This window comes from Ambystoma mexicanum, chromosome 1q (genome assembly GCF_040938575.1).
Source record: "Ambystoma mexicanum isolate Mex_15411 chromosome 1q, UKY_AmexF1_1, whole genome shotgun sequence".
Taxonomy (NCBI): Eukaryota; Metazoa; Chordata; class Amphibia; order Caudata; family Ambystomatidae; genus Ambystoma; species Ambystoma mexicanum.
The window spans coordinates 651,915,005-651,933,052 of NC_090922.1; the positions used below are offsets into that span (position 1 = coordinate 651,915,005).

Sequence of the window (18,048 nt, forward strand, 5' to 3'; positions counted from 1 at the left end):
TGGATCCAAAAGTGATGGCCGTGTCCTGGCCACCTGGATGATAGATCACCAGGGAATAGTGGGTGAGACACCTTCTGGTTTTTCAAAGAGGCTGAAATGTGAAAAGACTTACCCAACCAGCAGACCAATCTCACAGCTGCATTCTGTGCTTTTTACAACCTCTGCTGCTGTTTAGCCAGAATGCCAGCAAGGAGGCTGTTGCAATAATCCAAATGTGAATTTGCAAGTGCTCCAACTACAACAGCATGATCATCACCTGAAACGAACAGCAAAACTTGCCGTAGTAGATGCAGTGAATAGAAAGCTGCCTGCACCTTAGCACTGATCCGACCTTTGCTACCAAGATTATCTTGCCAGATACAGCCTAAGTTTTTTTATCTTGGTGCCAAACTTTGCGACACTTCCGTGCAACAATTAAATGTTTGGGTCTAAACAAAGCAACCTCGGTCTTAGTTGAAGCTGGTTTACCAACATCCTGTTGCTCACTTCATTGAGGTTCTGTTTGACCCTGAGGAATGTTTCCTCAACATTCCCTATTTTAATGAAGACCTGAGTATCATCAGCATAGGAACATAAATTAACCCCATGACTCCTCAGGATATCCATTAACGGCCGAAGATAATGATTGAAAGCAGGGGCGATAGTGAGGAGCCTTGTGGTACTCCACATCCCAGTGATATTGGATCTGAAATGAACCCCCCAGATTTGACCTGCTGTAGACGGTCTAATAGAAAGGATCCACACCATTTCATTGCTTATTAGGAAACATTACCTATTTTGCTCAGACGGCTTAGCAGTGTCAGGAAGGCATGGTATCAAGCAGTAGACACAGCACAATGGCTACAACTTTGAAATCCTGTATTTATGAATTTGGTTGGGATGGTGGAATTCCTAACTTGCCCTAACTCTAAAATGGAAGTAATCTCAACCATTAAACAATAATAAATACGTCCAAGTCAGTCTGGTCAAAATAAAAAGGCCTATTCTAAGAAAACCTATCCTTGCTCTCCTTCTTAAGATCACAAATGTGTTCAGAGGATACAAAAAGAAAAATAGTGTGTCAAAAATAAATGTGGGAATGGCTTCAGCACCAACTCCCTTCCACAAGTTGAACACCACGGGGTCTAGAGAGTCTCTCAATAAACAAAGGATAGGTGGATGGCACAGTTCTCTTAGTTTTACACACTTTGGCTTACTGGTACAGTTCAACAATTCAATCTCAGGCTTTTAACTCTTGTTAGTTCAATCACTTCCTTAGGCTCCAGCCGCCTTGCCATCAATGCTTAGTTCATATGCCTTCAATTTATCACAGTTCTGCACAGGCTACCCCTCTGCCGGGCTCAAGCCTGTCTTTTCGTGGGGGTTAAATTTCCCACATTTTATTCCAGATATCTATCACTGTCGAAGACTTTCGAAACAGTAAGGAATTTATCAAGACCTCGGCATGACCACTTCAACCTGCCCTTCAATATTCACAATCCACACTAATCTTGTGACACCAATACATCTTGGTATTTATGACTCTTGATTTCTTCAGTCTTCCCTTTTGGCTTGTTTAAAAAAAGGTTTGTGATCAACAACAGTATCTCTTGGTTTTCCAATCAGTGGTTATTGGCACTTATAATTCTTACATTTCACTTTTGCCCTCTTTGCATATTATATAATTCCCATCTTTTCATGTAGCACCAATGCCTCTTGGTACCTGTTGTTCTTATTCTCTTTCAATTACCTACTTGTCCCTTTCCAAAATTCTTCTACTCAACTGTCGCCTTCTTGGCATATTCCAAAATTCACATATTTAATTTTCCCCTTTTTCAGTTTTCTTTTGTTTGCTCTTTCAAATGTGAGACTTCCTTGCGCAGTGTGGTACCTTGGCTACTTTTCCTTTAACAACTTTCCTCTTCATTCACATTTTCTTTGGCACACGCGCAACCTTCAACTTTCAAATAACAGTCACTTTCTATTTAACATCAAACAGACTTTTGTTGCTCTCGTTAACTCACTTGTTGTGCTAAATGACTTGCTTTCATCTTTTCCTCGCACTTCAAGGCCGTTACCACCGCCTCCTCTGCAACTCCCTAACTCTGGCGTTTACTCAGTAGGGACATGGGCCGTTTCCTGGCACTTGGAAGGTTTCTTGCCTCTGCTCGCTCGTCTCTGCTTTTCGAACACTTGCTGCTTCCCGAAGCTTGGAAATCTTGCCTGGTTTATTCTCAATCCTCTCAGTTGTTGATCTGCCTGTTGGCCTTCCAGCTCCCACAGCCTGGTTGCCATCAGCCTCAGAATGGCTGTTCCTTCTCGTACCCAGCCTTGCTCAAAGTATGCTTATACCTGCCACCTTTTATATTCACAGGGAGTCTTAATAAGTGGCAGGTGTAAGATTATTAGAGCCACATGCCTGACTCTGCATGGCCTCATTATAGGGACAAGGCCAAAGAAAGTCAGTGTAGGTAATCCTTCTGACCTTATCCATCATCTTCCTTGGCGCAGTACCTTTGTCTAGACAAAGTGGGGAGAATCATGGGAATTGTAGTTTCCCATAAAATAAACAGGGATAAGGATTAGATGGGTTGTGGAAAAAGGTGGATACAGTGTTTTGCCATTGGGTGTTTCTCCACCACCCTCCTACCCCGTAGCACCCCCGACCCAAGTGACCCTCCCTCATTTGTTCACCCCACAGGTTTGGGATCCAAAAGTGATGGCCTTTGACTTGCCATCTGACTACAGTATTCCCAAGGACTAGGTTGTGAAACACCACCTGGTTTTTCACAGCAGGATGTGATGATCTTCCGTGTCAAAGGCCACGGATAGATCCAGCATTACCAACAATGACAGATCTCCTCTATTTGCGACCCTTAGAAGGTCATTCTGAACAGTCAACAGAGCCGTCTTGGTACCGAACTTGGGCTGGAATCCGGGTTGGAAGGAGTCCAGTATTGACTCCTCCTCCACATATTCCTACAGTTGGCAGGTAACCACTTTCTCTAGAACTTTACCTGGCCATTGGAGAACAGCTACTGGAAGCAATATATTTTAGGGGTTATGTGCAGAAATAATAAACAAGTAAGATGCCCACAAGGACAGCAGTCAAACAGAGTAAGGTAGATGAAAGCATTGAAATGGTATATGGTTTACAGAAGAAACAGCTGCTGCAATGGCTATGGATGCATACATCATGGTAGCAGTATAGTACAGCGACAGGTAGCAACAAGAAGGAGACGATCTACAGCGTCTATGAGTACAGAGAGCAATGAAAGACTGGTTCAGGGGGTTGCTAGTGCTTCTACTGTCACTTCAATACGCTAGTTCAAAGATCACCTTCCCTAACATCTGAGTCTGGCACAGGTGGGAATGCATCTCAGCCTCTCTTATTTTAACTAACAAGAGTACATTTCCAGGTTTTGTGTGAGCCTGAGAGAGGAGGCACCAACTGAATTTATTTTCCTATGTTAGAGGCAGCAGGGCCATGGACAATTTCCCATGTTAGAGGTGTAGAATGTTTTGAAGCATGGCACACCCACTGCATCTCTCCCCGCTCCTACAATCTCTTTGGCCTGTTACTGCAATGATAACAATGATGAGGATTGGTGATCTAGTTAGGGTGGTGGTCATGACCATCATCAAGATGCTCAAAGTAGCTAGCCTTCTTTTCAGAGAAGGCAGAGGTAAATATCCGAGACCACTGATACTAAATGTAACACCAGCTCCAAGAGTGCGCCAGAGGTACTGATAAATGAGCAATGAAACTCTGAAATGGGGCTTGCCTTCACAACCATTGCATGTGTTCAGGCGGCAGATATTTCACAAAGCACGCATCCTATGCATAGCTTCTTTGTGACATGCAGTTGGAGACCCTGAAGTATCAGGGGGAAAAATGATCATCAAGCAGTGGCAGGGCCGACCAGGTCCTTTTCACCTTGCAGAGAACCATGTTTCCTCTCCTCCTAAAACAGTATCACTGACTGCTAGACTACAGTGCATCTCTTTTGCATTGAAATATTTTGTTCAGGTTCAGGAGATGCATCTTGCCACCTGATGACTGTGAAACAAATGTGTTTCATGGGAAGCCAGGGGCTACTCTGGATTCTTAATTGTTGAATTTCCATATCAAGTGACCTCATTCAAAGGAATGGGACCAAAGAGCACAACAGCCTCAAGGAATCAGTCAGCATTCAGCAGCATTCTGACAATGCCCTGCACAGTCATTCCAAAAAGTGTGAGGTATGTTAAACCCTCAGCAAATTATTCCCAGTAGAGAGCAAAGCTATAGTAAAGGCAGGGGAACAATGTGTATGCTCCATCCCACCCTCAGTGAATCATTTTAATTCAGTCCCAAATATTATCGGAAATACCCATAAGTAGGCTTGCTGAATGCCAAGCTGGCAATAATGCAAGCAGAAAACCTTTTGTCATCTGCCTTTGATGGCAAGTGATGATGCACACTGGCAAAGTCCATGCAAAATGCGATATAACCGAGTTAGATGTTCCAGTAATTCCTGTGGTAAGAAAGGCATTGGACAGACCAGATGGTAGGGAAGTCCACTTTCGAATAGACATGTAAGAAAAACATCAAAAGCACTGACTACATGGCAGTAACAGCACATGGAGTAACCTTAGAATTGAGAGGCAACACTGGCGAGTGAAAGGTTTCAGCACAGCAGCAGCATGTCATTTACCAACAAGTACTCTGTGCATGAAAGGCTTTGATGGCAGGAGCCACACAGACACAGCCATCTGGGGTAAAGTAAATCAGGTGATGGCAGAGTGGCTGTAATGTATCCTTTGACTTGGTGGCAATCGAAAATCACTTGATAGTCATGTCTGCCCTGTGCCTGGTGACCACAATGCATAGCTAATGCCTGGCACATGATCTCTACCTTTTGACAGTGATTGCTCCCCTGAATGTGAAAAGGTTATCCGGGTGCATCTTTCATCGGCTGTCATTTCACCCAGTCATATATCCCCTGAAATGATGAGCAAGTGTTGCAGGTTCAGCACAAGCTCCAAAATAACGAAATGAAAATGTCTGTGTGGCCCAATGGGAATTCATTGTTGCATGCTCCGTTCTCACTTACCGAGCCTCCCAGGTCCAACTGGGGTCCTTCCTCTATTCTATCTCTCTCTCTACCTGTGATGTTCTCAAGGGGTCTAACCTTTCTCCCTGGATTTTCAACCAATACCTGGCACCTCTTGCCCACCCCATCGCTGCTCTCTGCTCCAACTTTCAGTGTTATGTGCATGACACCCAGCTCCCTTTCAGGCTCCCCTCAGCAGCTTCTACTCCTTTTTTCATTCCAGACTGTCTGTCCGCAATTCAGGAGTGATGCGTCACCAATGACCTCTTCCTTAATGCCAGTAAGATGGAGATCCTCCTCATCAGAACACCAGCTCCCTCCTTTCCTCTCTCTGGCTGCGCACTCTGGGCCTTCTTCCTGCTCCTACGTGTGAGGCTAAGAACCTTCGGGTCATCTTCGACTCCACCCTCTCTTTCTCTCCTAACATCTCCGAAGTCTCTAAGAAGTCAAACTATCAGATGCACCTCCTCAGAGGTATTCTTCCTTCCCTCCCTTTCCCCCAGAAGCTCACTGTCTCCAGAGATCTGGTCCTCTAATGGCTGGACTACTGCAACAGCCTCTTTCTAAATCTTCCTGCCTCTACTCTCCTTCCTCTACAAATTATTCAGAACTGGACTGCAAGACTTGCCCAGGCATCGTATCTCTCCAGCTCTGAAATCTGTTCATTGGGTCTCAGTGGCAGCAAGGATAGAGTTCAAGACCTTCTGAATTGTCCACAAGGCCTTCTGTGGCCTGGGACCGCTGCACTACCTCCAACTATTTCTTTCTAAATATCTCCCATCTCGAGCTCTCTGCTCATCCACCTCCAACTCTTTGAGGGTCAGTCGCTTTTACAAGCAGGGAGTTGGGGGCAGATCTCTATCTTTGGCTGAGGCTTCCCTCTGGAACAGCCTCCCTGGCTCTCTCATACTTGTACAGAACCATTTCCGGTTCCAGAAGCAACTCAAGACCTTCCTCTTCACTTTTGCGTTCTCTCTTCCACCTCCCTGCTGATAACCCATCTGTTCAACGCACTGGTCACCTGACCACCCTCTGTACTAGGGCCCAGGTCCCCGCTTGTCCAGTTGCACCTCGTGCACTTCACATTGCCTCTTGGCTCCCCTAGTCCTTGTGGTATGTATCTGTAACCCTACAGTCCCCTCTCTCTGCACTTATGAGTCACTCACTGGCAGCACTTTTGATACTCCATCAGCCCTGCCATCCTTTGCACTTCCCCCCGTCCCCTTCCCTGCGCTAGCTGAATATCACAAGGCCAAGTAAGATCGTTGTTTTGTCCGCCCTTTGTTTCCCCCTCCTTGTCTTGTCGCACCTAGAAACACTTGTGTACAGACGCGTTATAAATGCCATATAATATCATATGTGTGTGCAAAGCAATGCATTTAGTTACAACAGCTATATTCACAGTTAAGCATTGGATAGGGCCTTCTTCACGCCCACACAGTGGCAGCTCAGTCACATTTGTGCAGCTAACATCTCTGCTATTTCCTGCAGCCCTTTGAGGAAGTCACTTATTGGGTTTCCCACAACAATGTGTTAGTGAGTTACTTCCATTGATATAACAGTTAGAAATAACATGTCCAAAAAAGCAATTGAGCTTGAAAGCACGGCTCTGCCAAAAATTGCACACCTAATGAGACTATGTCTTTCAATCTTTCATGTTGATTCACACACAAAATGCATGAAAACATACATTAAACATTGTTTGGCATGTTTCCTTAGGATCCATATAAATGTACAAACGGCTGTGTTCCAGACCCGGCCTAGTAGGAAGGCACAAGATGGGACCCAATGGAAATTTGCAAGATCATTTGCCTGCAGAGTAAGGGTATGAAGGCAGAATAGTTGAGCGTCTCCAGAAACCTGTCAGGCACCTGGAAACCCCATCTTATCAAGGTCTCTGTGTTAGGTACGGGGGATCATCATGTACGGTGTGCAACTGTCACACACACACCTTTTGGACTCACTTTATGGTTCTACATTCTTATGCATGTCTGAGCCAAACTTTAAAACATTGAGTGGTAGCGCACCCACTGGTGTGCAGATTGTGTGGGCATGTAAGACACATGCCACCCCAGAAAGAAAGACAACCCATTGCATTATTAGTTCTCCAGGTAGATTGTGTGGCCAGCAGCATTTGACCATGTTGCAAACTACATCCTAAAATGCCTTCACCGAGTGTGCAATACTAACGTACTTTCAGTGCTGCTGGAGTATTTGTTGCTGAAACCCGGAGAAGTCTCACTGGACCTCATGCCAAACAACTGGCAATCCAACAAAATGACTAAGCGGCATAGCCCAAAAATCCATTGCACGGAGTCAACGCTTTTATAATCATAGCAGCATCTTCAATGCCAGCAGCTGCTAAAAATAGTTTCAAATGATCACCTCTGTCCCAAAGTAAGGCAGGCTGGCCAGGGCAGTTGAGTGGGAGTTGCGGCAACTGCTGTCATCATTGATACTAATAGATCAATGTATGTCAATTAAATGGCAGTGTGGTGGTACAGGCAATCGTCAACGACCTTTGTGGTGGGGAGGAAAATATGGTTGTTGATGCAGCATAATGTGAAATAACAAACCTGCTACATGGTGTATGTCTAATTTCTCATGCACTGCCACACGGAAGGGACTCTCACACAAGTTCTAATGTTCTCCCACATGAAGGGGAGAGAGAGCACATCATTTTTGCCATACTCCTGCAGAGAAGTGAGCCTATGTCTAATGTTTGACCCACTCCCACACGGAAGGGGGCAAGCACAAAATGTCTAATGCACTTCCAAAGGGAAGGGGTGCATACCTCATTTTAAAGATGCACTCTCATATCAAATGGGTTGCACATACAAATGTTGCCATTCTCTTGCAGGAAAAGTAACCTAATGGCTGCCTCCCTTCCAGAGGGTGGGGATGCACCACAATTTCTAATCCACTCGCAGCTGGAAGGGGTGGACATGTAATTCTTTGTGCACTCCCACATGGAATGGGCTAAACACACCAACGTTGCCCCACTGGTGTAGAGAAAGGGGAACAGAAGAGTATCTTGATGAACCCACTCCAACACTAGTGGATTTTCAGAACCATGTTCTTTCCATTACCCTTACAGGGCCCTGAAAAACCAGCCACCTTGATGCCCGACACTGGCAGTGGGCCGGAAGGACCAAGGCCCAGGGAATGCAAAGTGTTAGAAGACAGGACTGTGCCACCTAGCAAATAGGTGGCAGATAGTAGAGCTCTACACATAATTCTGCCAATATTTGCATCCACTTACACAACAGGATTCAGATTTAGTACTTTTATCAAGCATTCTTGGGTTGAGAAAGAGAACTCTCCCTATGTATATGGTCTCTCCCAAGACACATGAATTGTGTGCCTCCTAATATGAAGAGAGAATATAACGAGACTCAGTGACTGATACCTTCTGAGCCAAAGCAAAAGGCTCTTGATTCCTGAAGCAGGGTATCTGCCATTTGAATGTCTACCCAGACTTGGATCTATATTATTGAAGACGTTACACCAAAGCAAACTTCAAATAACACATGTTAACATGGCTTCTTTGGGCTGTTGCTGTTTTTGTTTGATTTTTTTTTTAAAGTTTTGATATTTTGAAAAAAGCCTAGCCCCCCCCAAACAAAAATAAACATCACGGCAGTTCCCCTGATTACATGTTCATCCACAACGTTGTGGTCAGCATTTTCAAATACAGTCGGGGTGGTGTTTCATAAAATGCTGAAGCCCACAAGCCAATCTCTCCTCCTCCAAGAAATCTCCCTGGCTAATAATGTGCCCACAAACACACAACATGCTCCAACCTGCCAGGCAATGTTGTCTGTCTACCTTTTGTGTGGGATACGGACCCTGCAACCTACAGAACCTGGGTTTCAGCCTGTAATAGGTCTGGGAATAGTGTGCGTGGGAGCCACAACATTTCTTCCAGATTATGACTCACAGAGGCGGGCCAGTGGGGTAGTAAAAAGGGCATATTCCTCATGTGGGAGGGAAGGTGCAGCCAGGGCAAGCACCCTGGGCCGGGAGTATGAGACAGTTCAGATCTGGATGGACAGCATTGGGGAGTAAAGAACTGGTCTCCACCCATGCGGGCGAGGGTGCGGTGGAGTTTGAGGGGTCAAGGAGGTGACACTGGAGACTCTTCCTGTGCATGTCATGGTAGAGGGGAGAGCAAGGAACATTTGGGGCCACAGTGAGCAGAGTCCTCAATGCCCCTACACAGCCCACATCATCCTTGGTATGACACTATTTTGCCCTGTCATCAAAGAAGACTGTCAGGGGGGAGGGGGAGTTCTCAACTCAAGCATGTCTGAAGACTCAGGAAAGAAGATGAAGATGGAACAGAAGGGAAGCGGTTAGGGTCCGTCCACAGGGACAATGGCCATGAGGAACCACATTTGTTGGTGACACAATGAGGTCTACCTGAAAACTAGTTCCCTGCCCCTATAAGGAGGATGGAAAAGTCTGAGCACCTCAAATGCCAAGGTGCAGCAAAACAGGTACATAGGGTGTGAATGCCAAACCCTGCACCAATCCACCCTGCTCAATTGGTGTCAGTAGCCGTCCCTGTCATGATGCAATGACCCCTCAAGGGTATTATAAGTCACAGAGGTTTGTGATGCCTTTATTGCAGGCAGTCCATTAGGTGAAGCGAGCAAGACCACATAGTGATGGCAGCCAACCGGAGGAGGTACAGGGAGCGCCACTAACATTAACTCCCGCAGAGAGTTGTGCAGCGGGAATGTGGCAGTCATGGGGAAGGGACTGGCCTCACAGGAAGACTGATGCACATGAAAGGGGAAGCAGTCTATGGGAAAGCTGGGTAGCTTTAGAAATGCTCTATGAGAACATGTGAGAAATGCATTGGATGGCTGCATATGGTGCAACAACCCGAGAGCTTTAGTGGGTGGCTGAGCCCTGTGTACAAAAACGGAGAACCTCAAGGGATGGTCTGCACAAATCTGATAAGCTCACTGAGTGCCTGCACCTTGTGAGAACATGTGACAAGTGGTGAAATCATCATGATACAGACAAGGATTGCAAAGCATTACTTGTACAAAAGACACTGGCAAATATAGGACAGCACTCACAAGGCTTTCAACAGGTGTCAGTGATGTACTTTCATTGACCCTTTCAGTCGTGAGCTTGACATAACTGGTACACTAGGCAAATCATGGGCAGCTTGCTGTTCCTCTGGCTGCCTGCATTCCTTTTCCAATAGATGTTGCACGTGCTGCAGCAAAGCATTTGTGTACTTTTAATCAATGTTTTCTTCTTGTAGTGTCTGCTGCAAGTCCCCATGAACACAGACGTAAGGCAGGCACATTTACTTTGAAACAGGAGACATAAATCAAGCCAGCAGGTAGTCAATGTTCAGTTTAAATCCTACTACGCCTGGATTACCACAAAAGGTTGAAAGTAGCTCCCTTACCAGTTGTGCCACATCAATATCTTCTGCCAAGGCACGGGCCAAGACGACTTCATCAGGTTGAGCTCAAGCAGGTGCACCAAAAGGAGATCCTCACATAATGATGAATTGTGATGATTAACTCACTTGGTAGTGTCTTCAAAATATTGTAGCATGGAACATTCCTTTGTCAGCAGCTGCCACTCACAAGGTTAGAAATGCCCCATCTAAGGATCTGTTGTGAGTGTTGCAGTATTCTGTTATGGCAGTGGATTGCTGACACAGTATGGCCATAATGTGCAAAGTAGACTTTCAAATGGTGACCACTGATGCTTTCAGGCTCTGCAAAGGCATTCTTTCATATTCCTGTAGTTGGTGGAGTACAATTCGCAAACACTCCCACAACTCTTGTCTTATATATTGGGTGATATCTGCTACAGACCACTGGGCTACAGTAGACATTGGTGTCCCACTGCTAAGCACCAGTGCCACTGCATTTTTGCAACGAGTAATAGGGTGAACTGGTGTAATTCTGTTTGTCTGATGGTATTGGGATTCATGCACCTCAGGTCTTTTTCCTTCCAAGCAGAATGTCCAAGTGGCCATCTTCTGTAACTTTTTATTTTGTGTGAAGTACTGCCACACTTTGGACATTGTGGGCTATGTGAGGAGCCAAGAATGAAACAAGGACAAAAAGGGTTCATGGTTTTGGTCAAAGATGTTTGGGGTGGGGAAATACCCCTCTGTCCCTGCACTAGAGGTGTTTATCTACCTCAAACAAAAATTAAGGGTCTGTCGAGGTCAGAATGTCCAAAGCAAAACTGTCCCATGTTTAAAGTACTAATCTGGCACTCACATTATAACAAAATAAGCTCTAAGGTAAAAAGGGTGATGTCTTTGGCCTTGGGTGGTTTATAAATGTTCAGAAAGTAAAATGTGTTTGTTTGTTTTGTTTGTTTATTTATTTATATAGCGCTCTTGACCCGGGGGTATATATGCGCTTTGAACATCAGGTTACAGGTAAAAGACAATAGTACAGTATTGATAGGGCATAGATAATAGTATTCAAACAGTATACATAAAATTGGACATTCGGAGTGCATACATATGTGGTAGGACAGTTATTTGTTGGTTAACCAGGAAATGACCTTGGTTCTGAAAGGTTGGAAAGTAGGTGTGGATTTAATATCCAGTGGGATGGAATTCCAGAGTTGTGATGCCAAGGTTGGGAAGCTGGATCCTCCAGCTCTTTTGAGGGAGTATTTGGGAACTGTTAGTTGTAATGAGTTGGACGATCTGGTGGTTCTAGTGTTCTGTCTTAGTGTAAATTTGTTCGAGAGGTAGGGTGGGGCAAGATGATTGAGGGCTTTGTAAGTAAGGCATATGGTTTTCAAATCAATTTTCTGTTGGATGGACAACCATTTGCAGGCAGTTCTGGTGGCGGAGATGTGTTCCCTTCTAGGAATATTGAGGGCGGCAAGGAGTGCATTATTTTGTAAAACTTGCAATTTATTGATTACTGTTTTGTTGGCACCTACATAGAGGCTATTACAGTAATCCAGTTTAGATTGAATGAGTGCTCTGGCTAGGATGAGACAGTTGCTAGGGGAGATCAGTGGTCTGCAGGCCCTGATAAGTTTACCGGTGTAGGCAGTGGCTGAGGCGGTCATGTTGATTTGTTTAGCTAGGTTGATGTTCGTGTCTAGGTAGAAACCGAGGGTTTTTACGCTCTTGGCAATGGGTATGGTATTACCGTCAATAGTGAAGCTAGTGTAGCCGGGACAGAGTTTACTGATAGTGTTCGGTGAGCCGACAAGAAGCAATTCAGTCTTGTCATCATTCAGGCATAGGCCATGTGTGGCCATCCATGCCTGAATGATGGAAAAGACTTCATTGATCCATTTGGCGTCCTTGTTGTAGTTGCCTGATAAGGTGAGGAGTATCTGGGTGTCATCTGCGTAGTTAGTATAGGTGACACCCAGATTGTCCAGCTTGTCGAATAAGGGCTTAGTGAAAATATTGTAAAGGGTAGGTGAGACACAGGATCCTTGTGGGACACCGCAGGTGATGGGGATGGGGTCAGCCGCTGCTAGGGGGGAGAAGACCCGCATGGTTCTGTTGTCCAGGAAAGATTGGATCCATGTGACTGCAGAGTGGGAGAAGTGTGCTGCCAGAGATAAATGGTTGCACAGGATTTTATGGTCGACCAGGTCAAAGGCAGCGGAGAGGTCAAGGAGTAGAAGGATGGCAGCCTTGTTTTTGTCTTTGAGTTCGTCTATCTGGCATTTGAGATCAGCAAGGGCCGTTTCTGTCCCGTGTTGAGGTCGAAAGCCAGATTGGCGAGTTCCTAGTAGGTGATTGGCCTCAAGGTAGTCCTGGATTTGTAAATAAGCCACTCTATCCAGGATTTTTAGTAGGAATGGGACGGTGGTAATGGGTCTGTAATTCGTGGGGATGTCAGGGTTGAGAGTAGTTTTTTTTAGTAGCGGTAGGACCCAGGACTGTTTCAGATTGCTGGGGACCATGTTGTTGGCGAAGGACAGGTTTATTAATTTGGTGATAAATGGGGAGAGATCCCTAGCTGCATCTTTTATGATCTGTGCGGGGCAGCTGTCCCCCTTGCAATTCGATGGTTTAAGGGATGCTATAATTTTCTGAACCTCCAATATGGATACCTTTTTGAAGGTGAAGCCTGAATTAGTGGCAGTAGGTGGAGGGGGCGTGGGGAAGGAGGTGGGATCGAGAGTGAGTTGTTGTCGTTTGTTGTTGATTTTAGTTTGGAGCCCTGAGATTTTGTTAGCTAGGGCATTCTGGATCCCTGTGCACCAGTGCAACACAATGTTTTAGAAGGATAAGAAGGGTAGATTCCCTTCCCCTGGATTTCTCTTCCCTCGGTAGTATATTCAAAGATATCAGTTCCTTGAGTTTTCCTTGATTCACAACACAATTGGTACATAAAGCAACTTGACACTTTGTGTCTTGTTAGGATAGCTGTGGTACTCTCCTGCCAGGTTTTCACTACTCTTCTCTTTGGTTTCAGACAGCTTTTTGCTAGTCCTGATATAGCCTTCTCTGGACTTCTTTGGGTGATGCATTTCTTATACACTGTTCAGTTTCTCTTTGCCTGGTATGCCTCTGCACCAGGGCTTTCTCACATGAACACTTATACACTTGGCTGGCTTACACTCCTGCCACATCTTTCTTAAATGAACACACTTGTAACTATGTACTTGCCTGGTGTATTTCCCTACCAGGACTTTCTTATGTGAACACACTTGCATTTGCCTGCTCTCCTGCCAGGACTTTCTTAAGCGTACATACTTGCAGCTTTACTTTGCCTGGTATACTCTCCTTCCAGGTCTTTTTTTGTGTGGGCACTGCACACACTTTCAAACAGGATAGCTTTCTGTATTTTTTTTATCTAAGACTGTGGCTGCCTAGTACACTATCCTGCTAGGGCTTAAATGGGTATTGCATACACTAGCAGATTTTGAAGTCTCTTACATTTCTTCTATTTTCCCATTCAACAAACTGTCCAACGGCTTCTTCTCTTTCCAGCACTTTACTTGCCTCTTGAATGCTTATTTGCATAAAAGATGGCTGCCAATATGCCCTGGAGGTAACTATTTCCCTTTCGGGGAATCAATGGCTCTTGCTGGTGTATATCCTTCTTCCCGTGGCAAGCCGGTGACAGTTGTTGAGCGTCTCTCCCCATTTTGCAGCCTTCGTTCCTCTGCATTTTGCAATTCCTGCTGGGCTCTTGTGCTTCATGATGTGCTTCGCTGAGCTAAAAGCTGTTGCTTAACACCTGTGAACGCCCAGGAGCCCTGTGCAAGCTTCTGGCATTCCCGCAGCCTGCTCTTTCTCCCCAACAGGTCGTCTTCTCTGTCTCTTTGAGCCGGATGGCTCCAGTGCACTCTCTGCAGCCCAACGGTCTCCCGGTCCAAATCTTAAGAAGCAACTTTCTCCTTCCAGCAGCATGCAGCTGTAGGGGTAGCATATTCAAACATCCTGCTTTCAGCTGTAGTTCCCCAGTAAAGGAGCCTCCAGCCTTTCTCTGGCTCACTGCTGTTACCCAGGGGTTCACCCCCTTTCTGGGGACCAAAGTGGTTCTTGGGGTTCCCCCAGCATTCCCCAGCCCTCCACCAGCTGTTGGGGTTCAAGGGTTCCCCCTTCACTTCTCTGGGATAGCAGTCCAAAGTCTCTTCTTCTGCTACAAACAAACAAATCCTGCAGACAGGTTCTGCCCGGGGGGCTGCTCTCACACTTCCTGAGTCTTTCCTTGATTTTATACTGGCGCTGGCAATAGGATTTTGGCAAAGACAAGAATGCTGTATGCTGTTCATACAGGTAATCCTCATTCCTCCATTATTCACCCTTGTCACAGTACTGATCTCATAACTCCCATGTGAGTCATTGGGGATCTTCATTGTCACAGTACTGGAAAAGTGGTCCTCGTTTAGGATACTCCTATTCTTTCTCATCGCAGTACTTCTTAGGGGAATGGTAGGATTGCTCTTGAGGGTTGCCTCCCCCCACATTATCCTCCCTCACAAAGTTACCCCCAGGTTCCGGATCAGGTAGCGGCTGCCATCCCTAAGCCACTTCGAGAGAGGTCACCGCTGGGAAAGGAGTGATGACACCATCAAATTCATCACAGATACTACACAGGGTGTGCTCTTGTGAGCGCAAAGATACTGGAAGTGGTGTTGCAGGTGGCTATTCTGGATGTAATGATGTAAAGTACTTTCCAATCTGCAAAAGGAATGCTGTCTCTTGAAGAGAGAATACAAGTGGACAGCTGAACCTCAGATACTACTACATCCATAGCATCTTTGGTGTCATGTTCATCCTCTTCCTCAGTATTTCTGCATTACAGAAGGTATGTGGAGTCTCTTCTGGACCCTGATGGATCATTATCTTTGTCTTGCTCATAATCCATCATCATTATGATCTGACTTATCAGCGAATGGGGCCGGTGATGGTAGAGACCTGGGATTTCCAAACTCCTGCTGCTGCTCAACTGCTCTGTGTGTTTTTTTTCCCTAATCCTTCAGTAGATGCGATCTGCACTTCCCTCTTGCACATCTGATTTATTGGATGGAATTGAACGTGGAGCCTCCACTCTGTCTTGATGGATTTTAATTGTTGTGGTGCAATACCCTTTCATTAGCTTGTACTGGAAGGAGGAAACCTTCAATTGACTGCGTGCAATTCTGACCTCTCCCGTCCACACAGCAAGTGCTGCGGCAGTAGTGTAAAGACCACGGGTATCTCATCTTCAATTGTCTCTATATTGTTTGAGTGGGGACATGTTATTCCAAATGTATTCCACAATGTGTTGCGTTCACGGACTCTTGTGTTATCCATCTTCTGCCAATCTCCGCTATTCGCTGGCAGCAAAGTCAAGCAAGCATGTCTCTCTCACAAGCCTCCCACAGGGATACTCTGCTCGTCCCGTTCCTGCTCCCAGGTGTCACCCAATGGCACATTTCATATGGTGACTGGTGTGTCACCCGCCGCTGCAAATCACTGGTGATAGCCTTTGTGTTGTTCATCCACCTTAAGTAACTGAATGAATCCCATAACACTATTTAAGGAAAAGCAACTATAAATCTAAAACTCTGGCTGTCCACTCTCTTGCTACCTGTCCATACTGTTCTTCCGACTCAACTACTCTAAGGACACTGTAGTTTAAAAAGGTTGGCCATAGTGCAACCTCATCGAATCACCTGAAATTACGACAATTGAGGTCCAGATACGAATGCTCTACCGAGCAGTAACAATCTCAGACGGGAAAAGCTGTCCCGCGAGTTGGATTTTTCTTGCATTTCATGCACAGGGAAATAAACAGGGTAGCACAGGGCCCTCCCTGGAGTCGGCCACATATAATGTTAACACCGTTCTCTTATCGACAGAGCCTTTACAATGAAAAGGTAATGGTGCAACTGTTTAATCTCTTCCCTATAATGTGCATAATAGTGTTAGACAATACTGTTATCTACACTTCACCATTATGGATAGCCGTCAATGCTGTTGTATAACAGTTTTTGTCAAAGAAGCTTCGTCTTGCCTCTAGCAATACAAATTGTGCAGTCACATGTTTCTAGCTGAGCACTTTCTCAAGACAAGTGTATTTTATTATAAGTTGAGGATTTTTTCCAATCCAGATATTGTATATTACGACATTTTATAACAAGTGGTGCATTAAAAGGAGGCTTGATAGTATAGTGTATTGCTTTTACGCCTCCATTTAACGCTCTTTAATGGTCCATCCCGTTTACAAGCAGTGATCAGGTGAAGTTAGGGCACAGAGCAGAGATAGGATCGCCAAAGTGCATTCCTTCGCGTCTCATCAGTGCGCTTAGTTTCAAGCCTACATGACCTTTCTATGCATACATTAAACTAATGGATTCCTATGGAATCCTCCTCTGTTTAGCACCTGCTAAAGACCAGGCGGATTCCATGGGAATCCAATGTAAAAGACGTCTGCAAAGTGTTCTTGGTAGGCAGAGTTTACATTTTCACAAGACGGAGAGAAAAATGAAAGTGTAAAAACGAGTTCACCTCTCTGTTTAAAATTGCAGGAGACGGCACATCAAGGAAGCGCTAACATTGGTGGTCCTCTGCATGCAATTGACATGTAATAGAAAATAAGGCTGATACTATTAGTGAAATGACATTTATTCATAATTTTGTAGGCCACTAAATAAAACACATGAATAACAGAACAAGACATGATATTAGGGTCGGTTTGCGGTTATCATAAAACATGTGTGTGTGATTGTTAAATCATGATTCATTTAATTTCATGATTTCTTAATTGTAAACGGAATACATATTGTCCCTGTTGCCTGAATTCTTTGACAATAATTATCATTTAATTCTTTAGTGTTTCATTAATCATTCCATTTTGCAATGGATTTGAAACTTGTAATGTGGCCTTACTGTTTTATAATGCACCTAGAAGTGCTCTCTTGTGTGATGAAACACGATTAATAACTATATAAATGTAAGTGAGGAATTACACTGAACGATCCTTGTGGTACATACACAAAGCATTACATTTTAAGTTCATCACCTGTAGCAGCTCCCCAGTTGTATTGAATGGAGGAACTTATTTTTCTAGATGTGTGAAGAATTTTAATATGCCCTTCCGAAAACGATTTCAATTAAAATATATGTAAACATGTGCAATTGTGTTTAAAAAGGTTAATTGCACGCACACCCATGGTTAACACATTAACTTATCCAAGGTAGTCTTATCTGAAACATATAACCAAAGCTCTATAGTAGAGTATTTAAACATGGTTGAATGAGAAACTTCCTCTGTCTTGGCTCCTGTCAAAATACATGATGGTTTGTATTCCTTTTGTTTTGTTTTTAGACTAAACAAGTTATATGTTTGACTAAAGCCAACTTAAATTGGAAACACAAATGATGGATTTTGAACTAATAAATATACCACATTTGTAAGTGTTTGGCTTTAGTAATATAGAACAATAATTTGATTCATATCTGGTTCAGATCTCCAGTCCAAGTCTCTTTTGGAGGGTCGCTACCTCT

The 18,048-nt window shown here is 44.7% G+C and overlaps 1 protein-coding gene across 7 annotated transcripts in view; it reads right to left on the reverse strand.

Annotated features, from left to right (window-relative positions):
- PTPRC (protein tyrosine phosphatase receptor type C) overlaps nucleotides 1-18,048 on the reverse strand; it is an 846,024-nt gene that overhangs the window by 133,512 nt on the left and 694,464 nt on the right. The window lies entirely within an intron of this gene.